At 31.4% G+C, this 11,252-nt stretch overlaps 1 protein-coding gene across 3 annotated transcripts in view; it reads right to left on the reverse strand.

The window, feature by feature from the left end:
- Positions 1-5,865, reverse strand: part of LOC105326267 (plexin-A2) — a 40,329-nt gene extending 34,464 nt beyond the window's left edge. For 2 of the 3 annotated variants that reach the window (XM_066082658.1, XM_011426200.4), the window contains exons 1-2: positions 5,736-5,865; positions 1,347-1,486 (exon numbers count right to left, since the gene is read on the reverse strand). The gene's annotated coding sequence lies outside the window, so the exon portion shown is untranslated. Of the gene's footprint in view, positions 1-1,346; positions 1,487-4,840; positions 4,984-5,735 lie in introns of those variants that run through there. The other variant, XM_066082655.1, reaches the window with a different exon arrangement.
- Between the last annotated feature and the right edge of the window lie 5,387 nt (positions 5,866-11,252).

Here is an 11,252-nt window from a genome sequence, read left to right on the forward strand (position 1 = left end):
TTAATTACTGAGATTTCAGAATTTTGTTCTATAACATGTACAGTTGGGATTTCATTTGATATACAGAGTTTGAACCTGACAAAGCATTTAGAAATGTTCAATATCCAAAATTACTGTAAAACATAAACTCCCAGAAGGGCCCAGTGTTTCAGTTGTCTTTAATTATTCATCATTATAAGGCAGGTTGTATGCAAAAATGATTACAAAGTTCAAATGCAATATGTCATTCAAACCATTTTCAACTTCTTCATCTAAAGCTATGAAATGGTTTTTCTATTTGAAAAGAGATGAGAAATGTTACTATCACCATTCTAAAAACTTTCTGAATCCAAAGCCACTTCCAGTTTTTTTCCTCTCTCTCCCTACACATTTTCATATAATAAACATATAAAAATGAACAATAGTTATTATCTACATACATCGTAAAATCTTTCTGAATTCACACTCTCTTCTAGCTTTTTTCTCTCCCCGTATGGATTTCCAAATAAAGAAAATAAGAAGTGGAGAGTATAAGTTATTATCTACTGGGTAGTATATATACCCGGTATATATACACGATTATTCCAGATTCTAAAAACTTTCTGAATCCATTCAAGCCCAGTTTTTTTTTCTCTGACTCCACGGATTTCCGAGTAAATTAATGGGAAGTGGACAATAGTTATATTAGTACCGGCTCTGAGTCAGCTTGCACAGTACAATGCTTTTCCGCCTCTATACACCCGGATTCCAATTGTTTCATGTTTACATCAGACTGACAATCTTGTTGCAACATCATCAGCAAGCTCAAATGGGCAGATAGGGCCCATAGGCTTCATTGTGACTGACTAATTCTCAATTAGATTATTGATCTCTGAGTTTTTTGTCTGATGAAGTGTAATTGAATTCATTAAATAGGACAACCATAAAAGTCATTCTGTTGAAGCAAATTTATTTTGACAGAAGTGATTAGATGAAGGTTATAGGGGCTGTTGAAATATTACACCGCTGATAAATTCAATAGATTTTCTGAAATGTGAATAATTTGGATAACAGTGTTACCAGTGTTAACTGATAATTTCTGTTTACTGAGAGAGAGAGAGAGAGAGAGAGAGAGAGAGAGCATGCATCCATATACATACACTCAATGAGAAAGAAAAATAGAAAAAGAAAGGGTTAAGAAAAAGAATCATGATGAGAGAGTCTGTATTTACATACATGAATATCCACTCAAAGATAAAAGGATAACAGAAAGAGAGAAGGAAACACTCTGAAATAGAAAGGAAAACATGGCAGGAGCTCAGGAGAGAGAAAAACGCTACAACAAAAGAGAATGCAGGGGATTATAAATTAAACTGCAAAATGCTTACCAGTAAAATTCCTCGCTATCCATGTACCCAGTTAGCAATAGAGGAGTTTTTCATTTAAACAGCTGTCTGCGAATCTATACACAAGAAGCCACATTAACATTCCTCTGCCTGTAATTTCCGACCTGCACACATTTTAATGTCTGCAAGAAAACGCAATTATATCCAGGTTATTTGTACATAAACTCAACACACATTCATCCCATCTCAAACATGTTTAAGAGGAAAACATCAAGAGTACAGGGAATAACAAGAACCAGGCTGAGGTTTAGACGAGACGTTTTAACCTATCCATCAGGGGTATAAATCTGATGATCTCGTGAGGCCCATGAGCCTTTTACACAATTTTTCCCCTCAGCAAAATTATACAAAACAAAATGGATGATGTATAATCACCGTCATTTTTAATAAAACTTTTCATTAAAAAAATATTCTTTTTACATGGTTTATTGTTTGGGGTTAAAAGGTGGATTTGATCTGATGTGTCGCGAATTATTATATTACCTTATCACGTACTTGTCCATTATATTGTTAGTTTTTTGGGAGTGTCAAGAGAACCACAGACTAATCTATGAGAGATCAAAGAATCTTACTCATACATAATATGACATAATCTTAAAAGACATTCTCCCCCGAAAAAAATCAATTTCCCCACTACATGAATCCATAACTTTTCCGATCCGATCGAGACGTCTGTCTCATTTTACCCCCCACCCCCCTCGTAGACAGCCTGCTTTCTTACTGGGGTCCAGGAATTGAGCTCGTTCAAATATCAAAGAGACTTAGAGAGGAATTTAATTTGCATCAGCTGCACCGATCAATAAAATTAGCGCTGCATTTCACAGACTGCTAACTTTGTGCACAACAGCACTGCACCAGTCCTCCGATGCATTCAACTTCTCTCTCTGACAGAAAAAGCAAAGGTATGGAAATGAATGTGACTCATCTTATTATAACATGATGAACACATTTCTACCACCGTCAATAAAGGATTCTGTTCACCGAGACACATCAGACAGAAATCAAGTCATGAAAAATTAAACCCAATAGAGACTCGTTATTACATTCTTTTTATGAGGAATCTCTGATCGAGCAATATCTTTAGTGGTATAGTTTCGTTACATTTTTTTGGAATTCATAATTTTCACTACATATTGATTTAGTCCGTATGAAGAGTATGCAGAACACAATTCTTGGCAGCACAATCGTGCATGATAAACTACAAATGACAAATGACCTACAAACACGAACACATTCATACATGATTTTAATATGTAAAATAAAGTTATGTACTTCATTCTTGTTTTCATTTGAAAAAGGAGAATTGATAAACATAATTAGGATTTAAACCATTTACATTTCCTTCTAGGAAAATGCCGTTGCACGTAAAATCCCCCATGAAGATTTTCAAAAGTTGCCACGTATGTATTTGAAAAAAAAAAAATAATCTATAATCTTCATACTATTGTAATGTCAACTGAAGCATGTCTTGAGGCAACTTTTTATTAAATTATGAACAACTAGTATTTTTCATTGATTGTAACGTTACACAATTGCGCTTTGTCAACTGAAGCATCAAGGGGTATCAGTCTATTAAATCATGTAAAATAATTTTGGAGATTATAGTAAGGAACTATTGCCACCAACCAATGTACTTATCACAATGCTAGCTATATAAAAGTGGAGGCAGTGTTTACTTTGTATATGTTGCAGAAGAATGGAGTTCAGGTCAATATAAACTAGATAGTGACTGTGTTCCTTTGCCAAGTGCTCAGCTTAAGATCGAATTAAAAGTTGTGCACAGCTAAGATAAGACATTAAAATACTTATGTGTACACATTATAAACTGATCCCTCACTATTTAATGGCCCTGACTGTGCTCAGAACTTTTGAAGCTCTTTGTCAACACTGGTTAATTCACGATTTAAAATGCAGAAAATATTTTCACAGAAACTCTGTGCAAAACAATTAATTCTAATAATCTAAATTAATAAGTTACAAATATGTAATATGTTTTAAAATCATGTCACTTCAATGTTGTATGCAAAAATAATAATAAATAATAAAAAAATAATAAACGGTAATACTGATTCAGAAAATCACTTGATAAAACTCTTGTAAATATTCTTGAAACTTTAATCATCCAGATCTGATGACTGATTTGAACAATCGAAACACAATCCTACTTTCAATAATTTTGCTCCTGTATTTACTGCCCAAAACAAAAAATTCATCGAAGTAATGCAATGACAAATTCTATCAAAAATAGCATTGCACTATCTGCAGACAAACAGTAAGTTTAGCATTGTACAAATTATTCTACAGCAGGGCACATATTCTAGTATAAATTGATACGGGCCGGGATTTGTTGAATCAGCGATTTCCTCAGACATCATGGATGATCATTTGCTTGTTATATACAACTAACCAGGGATTGTAAAAATAAACTGCGGAATGTCCAGATGTTTCTTTGCTTGGCTGTTTGACAATTTAAACTTTTTTGTTTGATTGTACCATTGTTCTCTTTAACCACACAGAATACAAAACCATGCATGTTTCAATATCTCCTATGTAAATCCCCATTGTGCGAAATATATACAGATGATATTCAAAGCAATCTGAAACTAAATAGATGAGAAATACTTACAAGAAATTTTACCCTACAGATTTGAATATGTGCTGAATAAGATCAAAATGTGAGTTTAATACATAAAATTATTATAAATTATCATATCAATAAAATATCATGACTGCAAAATTTCTCTTATCATTGACAAATTGGTGTACTTAGATTATAGACTTTTTAAAATACATAATACATGTATTAATATATATTTTCTAAAAAGTTCTACCTAATTATTTGATCATTTTAAAAAAATTAAATACTTTTAAATTCATATAAATAAATCTACTTAAAACTGAGCCGACTATAGCAGTTTCTTCTATCATAATCAATGAAAATAAATAATTTAAATAAGCTTTTGATGCTCAAATGAAAAGCAAGAATTAAAAGAAAACCTGAAATATTTAAAATCCATCACCGATACATTGTGTATCATAAAATAAACGGGACTTAACATATTATTTTAGTCATTTTAAGCATGGGACTGATCTTAACCTTCTCAAAAACTCAAAATAATTTAAAGTAAATCACAATGAACCCTGTCAACTACATAAGTATCTCATTTTTACCCAAATTAATAAGCAAGGAAATATCAATACACTTTAATAATAGTAATAATTGTAACAAATCTATACAATTTTTTTTTTAACTACATGTACCACAGTGCGATTTATATTGTTCATTTTTTTTTTTTTTTTTTTTGCTTTTGATTCATTCATTTATCAGACAAAAGCATTTTTAAATCAAAAGAGATCTAAAATAATTTTTTTGATATCATAAACCAAATAAACCCAGATTATCTTATCTTTTTTTAAAGTTTTTTTTTAGGATGACTCTGCATGTAATTTTAAGCATACAACACCATGATACATACCCCTAAAAGCAAAGTGTGAGGACACACAGGGTCGTACACGATATGAATGGAGGCAATATGAATCAATTGTTTTCCCTCTATCGTCCTCAGAGGTGACTCACCTCGCCTGTCAGCCTCAACAGCCAAGCTTTGACTCATTAATAGGTTAGTGGTGGGATCAATACGAAATCAGGCCACCATCACAGGTGCCTAGAGAATTTAATTTCATTGTTTTCTTTTTAGATAAAAAAAAATTGTCTGCTCTGCTTTTGTTGGCTTTCAAAATAATGATTAATGAGTTAAAGTTTAGAATAAATTAAAGTTTACATGATTATTGTCCTGAAGGTAGAAATAATGTGATTTTTTTTTCGAAAAACATATATTAAAAACTTGATTTCTTTGTTGAGTAAATTAGGAGGTAAAATAACCAAAATAATGTTTACTTCTTATTGACACATTAACATATTATGTTAATCATCGAAATATTTTTAAGTCATTTTTTTTATCTTATAAAACCTACATGTAGTCAGAACCTCTGATCGCCTCTTAGCATATCGAGTCCCCGGATCCCCGCCCTTAAAATAATCTGTTTGTATTCCATGCACCCAAAAACACGAGCCAATGAGCTGCCCTTAAATCCAACTAATCTACTGTTTATTTTTCCTGATTCCATAAATGCTGAGCAAATCTAAATAATACCTTAATCTATTTAATGCTACATGAAAGCAAATCTCGTGTTTACATTTTTTTAGCACAGCTGATATTTGATCTCCACGAGGAGCGATTAATTTTCACCGTCACACAATGCAATTAACACATTCAGTTATATTTTGTGTCCTTAAATTTCCCCTGTGAGTCTTCACTGCAAATCTAACAATGAAAACAAAACATTTATCGATGTTCATCGCACACTCACCTTAAACTTTACCGCAAACAAAGGCTATCCCGGCAAAAAGTTTTATTACCCTGCCGTTTCCGGTTTCTCTAATATCCCAGTAGGCCGACTTAACAGACAGGGAATATTCAAAGAAATAAATCTGTAATTAAAGCTTTATACATAACCTACTTTACTCCAAAAATATTCTTATACTAGAAATATGTATTTACCCTGCCATAGATTTTTTCGCGGTTTTTAGCTAATCGGTTAGCTTAAAAATACAAAATTCCACAAGTCTGACAAGATGCTAATCGTCTGCTATATGTCGAGTTGTCGTCCTTATTAAGGCTCGTACATATTACAGCTCGCCCGTGTTTTTGCGGTTTTTTATAAAACGAAGGGAATTAAATTTCAAGAGAGCAATAGTACTAAGGATTTTAAAGAATTGATCAAACAATAAAGGATTGTCTTTCAACAAAACATATCTACTTTTTTGAATTTTTGTTGTTCTTGTCACAACAAACTATGGAATTCAATATTATAAAAAAAAAATGCCAAAACAATGTGCCCTGTTTTTGTTTTCAAAGGTTCCATGTACCAGTAAAAAAATCTTTTCCCAGATTATTTGTCTATCTTTTTATTTATTTTAAGCATAGATATACAATTCCTAACGTTTAACACATTCGTTTTAGGTTTAAAACTGAAATTTTTACTTCAACGTTCAAAATGTAAACAACGCTTTGTTTACATAGTGGAGCATTTCAAGCTCTGTAACTCGCTTGAGATCGACTCAAATTTCGGTTGCCTATTAAAAAATGCCTTTCTGAAGCATTGTAAATACTAAAATCGGAAAAATAATTTTTGACAAAAATCGTGACCATGCCCCTTTAATGACCATCGCTATATCAAAAGTGCCCTTAATATTTCCAAAACCAACATAATTCGAATTTGCCAAGTCAGTTTAAAATGGCCGGTTTAGAATCGACATTCTCTGGTTTTCGGCCAAGCATTAAAATTTCAGAACTCTATGCCCCAATGTGTGCATAAGGTGCGCTTTTTGGCCATATGAATTACTAATCATCTAAGGAAGATATAGATTGCGTTAGCAGGAGCTGACTGTTTATATATAGCCAAAAAAGGACAGATATAGAAGGTGCTAAGATTTCTTAATACACATGTACATCAATATAGGGACACAGTACGCTTTAGCAGGTTATGTATTTTTTTCTACAATGATCGCTATACCTTCATAACCTGCATGAATCAGCAAAGAAAACAGTTTATTGTTTATATTTACATTTTCTTATGACATATTGATAAATTGATAGTAAAGCGTAAGTAAAATTTAACAAATTACTGTTAATGTACATCAACTGTATGCTAGCTAATCCTCTCCTAAGGCATCATGATTATTTCGTGCAGTCCGTGCCGATTATTTTCGTACATTGCTGTAGGTTTCGACCAATCGATAATCAGGGCATGTAGATTTCAGTCTGTAAATGTAATTAAACAAAACAAAAATAATGGTTTTCAGAAATAGGGGGATTTTATGAACAGAAGATGTGTGGTTTTATAAGTGTGGAAAAATTTATTTATTTAAACAATATTTTATTCAGTATGATATAGTGAATGGGATTAGGCAGCAGACACAGACTAATTTAGCCCTCTCTCTACATCAAGGTCAAAATGAACAATTTGAAATATCTAAATGTTCAATACTGATAATACAATACAGACTATAGAAAGGATACAAATCAAAAAAAAGAAAGAGAAAGAAAGAAAAAACTAACAATATAGTACCGGTTTGAAAAGAACAGATAAGACTAAATGCTGTTTTCATATATTATTACAAAAAGCGTTTTATTGCTGCAATAAAGATATGTACTACTTAAAAATTTAGATATTTGAACATTGATATGAAAATCCATGATTAGGACTACCATATATTAACATTAATTCAAGTTAAAGTTGATGAGCACAACTAATTATGATATTTTTTTATGACTTGAAAAAGTATCATTCTACAGGAATCATACTTGGGCATTTGAAAAAAATGATAAGCATCTTCAACAGAATTTTCACAATTACCACACATTATGGTTTCTGTTAAACTCTGATTATACATATCTGCCATTGATAAAATTGCATTGTTCTTTAATGACAATGTATTACGTGTCCCAAACATAAAATGATTATTACTTTTCCTAAAAAAATATGTATTTAAATGGATTCTTACATGTAAACGAGGATATACTTAAAGCATTTCTAATGTGATCTGGTAAATCAAGCCATTGTTTGACAGTGGAAGGGAAAAAACTGTCCATATAGGATGAAGTTCTTATTTGTGGAATTTTAAATTGTACATCACTGGTTCTAAGCTTGTAAGTGTGAACTGGTGTGTGCGTAAGTGCATCAAGCTATAGCTAGCTATCCATACATTACTAGCTGATGTGAATGCTTTCTCTAAATGTGCAATCTATAAAAATTTAATTGATCATTGTACTTTGCAGTATTATCTTATAAAAAAAAATCCTTTACAATGATATATCTGTAAGAATCTTATATATGTAAATTAAGATTATCATCTCCCTGTCTGCCCCTCGAAACTGGTAGACATTAGAAAGACGTGTGTGTCCTTTATGTACTTCAAATATAGAAAATGAATATCATTTCATATAGAAATGTCCCTTATCTTGTTATTTAAGAAAAAACCTTTTACTAAACATGTATATCAAACTTTCTGTCTTTAATTCAACTACTGTCACCACAAAATGTAAAAAAAAAAAAACCCCAAAAAACAAATGTGCAATTTAGGTAAGTATGTTAAGAAAGCTTTTGTTATTATAGAAAACTCTATGTGTAAACTTGCCTTTTTTTTTAAAGTTACCCGTTCATATGTACAGCTGTTGACCAAAGTAAAATACAATACTCCTACCTTGCTTTTAATGCAATGGTCTTGGGTTATCTCTCCTTTCGCATTAAGCCAATTTGGCATAGAAGATCAATGAAATCAGTTACGCAAAATCTTTTAGATTATATAATTAGAATAATATGACATTTAAATGATGAATTGCCATAAATCAGCTGAAAATAAGTTTAATATTTTATCACAAAGAAAAATGTTGAACAAGCGACATACACATGCAATATTCAAAGAAATTAATTTATTAAATTCAAGGTATCAAACTATAGTTTGTTATACCCTGAATGTAAACCATAGTTAATAATAATCCACAACAACTTAACGTACAATGGATATATTTATGTGCACTGATGCGGAATCAGGTTAACACGTTTCCATGGATATAATTCACAAGTGCCCAAGCCGAGATGTTTGTAATGAATTTGAAATTGGACTAAAATAGCGCAATTAATTAATTGCCAACTTTTTTTTTAATCTTAGCTCGTCACAGAAAAACAAGTTACGTAAGTTAATTTCATTCATTTTCCAATGTTCAAAGAAATTTAACATTATAAATCTGCATAGCAAAAATACAAAATTAATAATATGATTAGTTTTTAAAAGTATGCAAATCGTATAATTTCTGTTTTGATATGTTTCTAAATTACGTTGCAAAATAAAAAGCGGAAAATAGCTCAATATAATATTATAAGCATGCAGTGAGTGATGAAATACATGTTTGGTTCAGGCCCTATTTCTCATTCTCCACAGTAACCAGCAATTGAAGAAACCATGCAACTTAGTTCTGGATGTGAATAAAACCATTTCTTTTGCTTTAAACATTGTTTACAACATAAAACTTTGCGTTTCTTTTATTTGCTTAAAAACTCGTGAATTTGGCGTGACTTCAAAATAAATTTGTATTTTAAAAAAACAAACTAATCTCGTATGTCTTTATTCCATAATCAGTTATAGTACATGTACCCCGTTACCCCTGAGTTAAAACACCGTCAATAAAAGTCAAAATTTTCTCTTTCTCATCATATCATTATCATTGCACTATCCAGTTTGTTGGACCGCTTTGTCACATGCCATTAATTGTTATTAGAAGTACGTGTACTAGTAAGACATAATAATTTATAGTGTATAGTATGTTTCAGAGGTGTTTACATAAACTATGTCGTGTGCTAAGATGTAGAGATGGAAAATAGTCAAAAGAAACAATTTAATTACTGGTAGGCCTTTATAATTTATAGTTTATAGCATATTTCAATGGTGTAAAAACTATGTCGTTTCTTAAGATGTAGAGATGGAAAATTGTCAAAACAAGCAATTTAACTATTTCATTTTTTATTTTCGCGGGGTTTTTTAGGGCAGAAAAACAGGTACTTTTGAAAACAGCATCAAACCTTTACATGTATGGTGATGAAGAGTTACTTTGCTCATCACAATGTCTGTTTATAAATTACTTGGATTTAAAGACATTTCATGCACCCTTTGCAAATCAGAATATATGTTATATAGAACATATGAAATAATCATTTAATTGTTGTTTATAAAAATTGCGATAAAATTTTTGTGTTATACGGCAAACCATCTATATATATTCTATATAGAAATACTAAACGAAATGGTCTGAACTGAAGTTACATTCCATGTGTCCGTTGCAAAAATAAAGATCCTTAATTTATTTTGATTTCACAGAACATGAATTTTTGTAAAGGACACCTAACTAGCCTTTCAAAATACAAAGATCGAACGTGTACCATTTTATCGCATGGTCAAACGACAGGCGGTATAACCACCTTTTTTTAATTTTCACTTTATGTTAATGACCTAGAGAAATAACATATATTATTGAAAAGGGAATTAATGGTTTAGAGAATTTTTCTAAAGATGTTAAAGATGATTTATTCATTGTTATGAAACTGTTAATAACACTGTGCCGGATAATTATACCAGTGTCATTGTGGCATTTTTGCACCCGCTTAAGAGGCAGTTTCGGAAAAATTCATACATGCAATATGATAGACCATTGTCTAGAAAGTATGTAACCACTTTTGTTTTTAGTGTGTTTCAACTGACAGGTGAGATATTTACCTTTAAAAAATAATATCCCATAGAAAAATGATAATTCCCATAGGAGAAATGATTCTCCTAAAGGAAATAATTGACAATCCTATAGAATTTTCTAAAAAAAAAATCCTATAGGAATCACATGTATATTTCCTGTAGGAGAATGGAAATTCCTGTGAGAATTTGATTCAGACAGGCAGTTTTCCTATAGGAAACTAATATCTCCTATCGGATTTTATCAAATCCTGTCGGAATTGAAATTCCTGTGGAAGTTCTTATATTCCGATAGGAAATTTCAAATTTCCTGTAGGAATATTGTTTTTCTCATGGGAAAAAAAATATTTTCCAGTAGGATTGTTTTTGAAAGGTAAATATCTCACCTGACAGGTGAGATACAATGATAACAAAGGTGGTTGTAAGCTCTCTAAGCAATGATCCATCATGTGGCATATTTGAATTTTTCGATATATGCAGCTTAGACGGGTCCAAAAATGCCACCTTGGCACTGGCATAATTATCCGGCACTGTTTATACTGTTTCTGTAGACGATACTGTATAATTTTATCTGAAACCCCAAG

Source organism: Magallana gigas, chromosome 4 (assembly GCF_963853765.1).
Source record: "Magallana gigas chromosome 4, xbMagGiga1.1, whole genome shotgun sequence".
Lineage (NCBI taxonomy): Eukaryota > Metazoa > Mollusca > Bivalvia > Ostreida > Ostreidae > Magallana > Magallana gigas.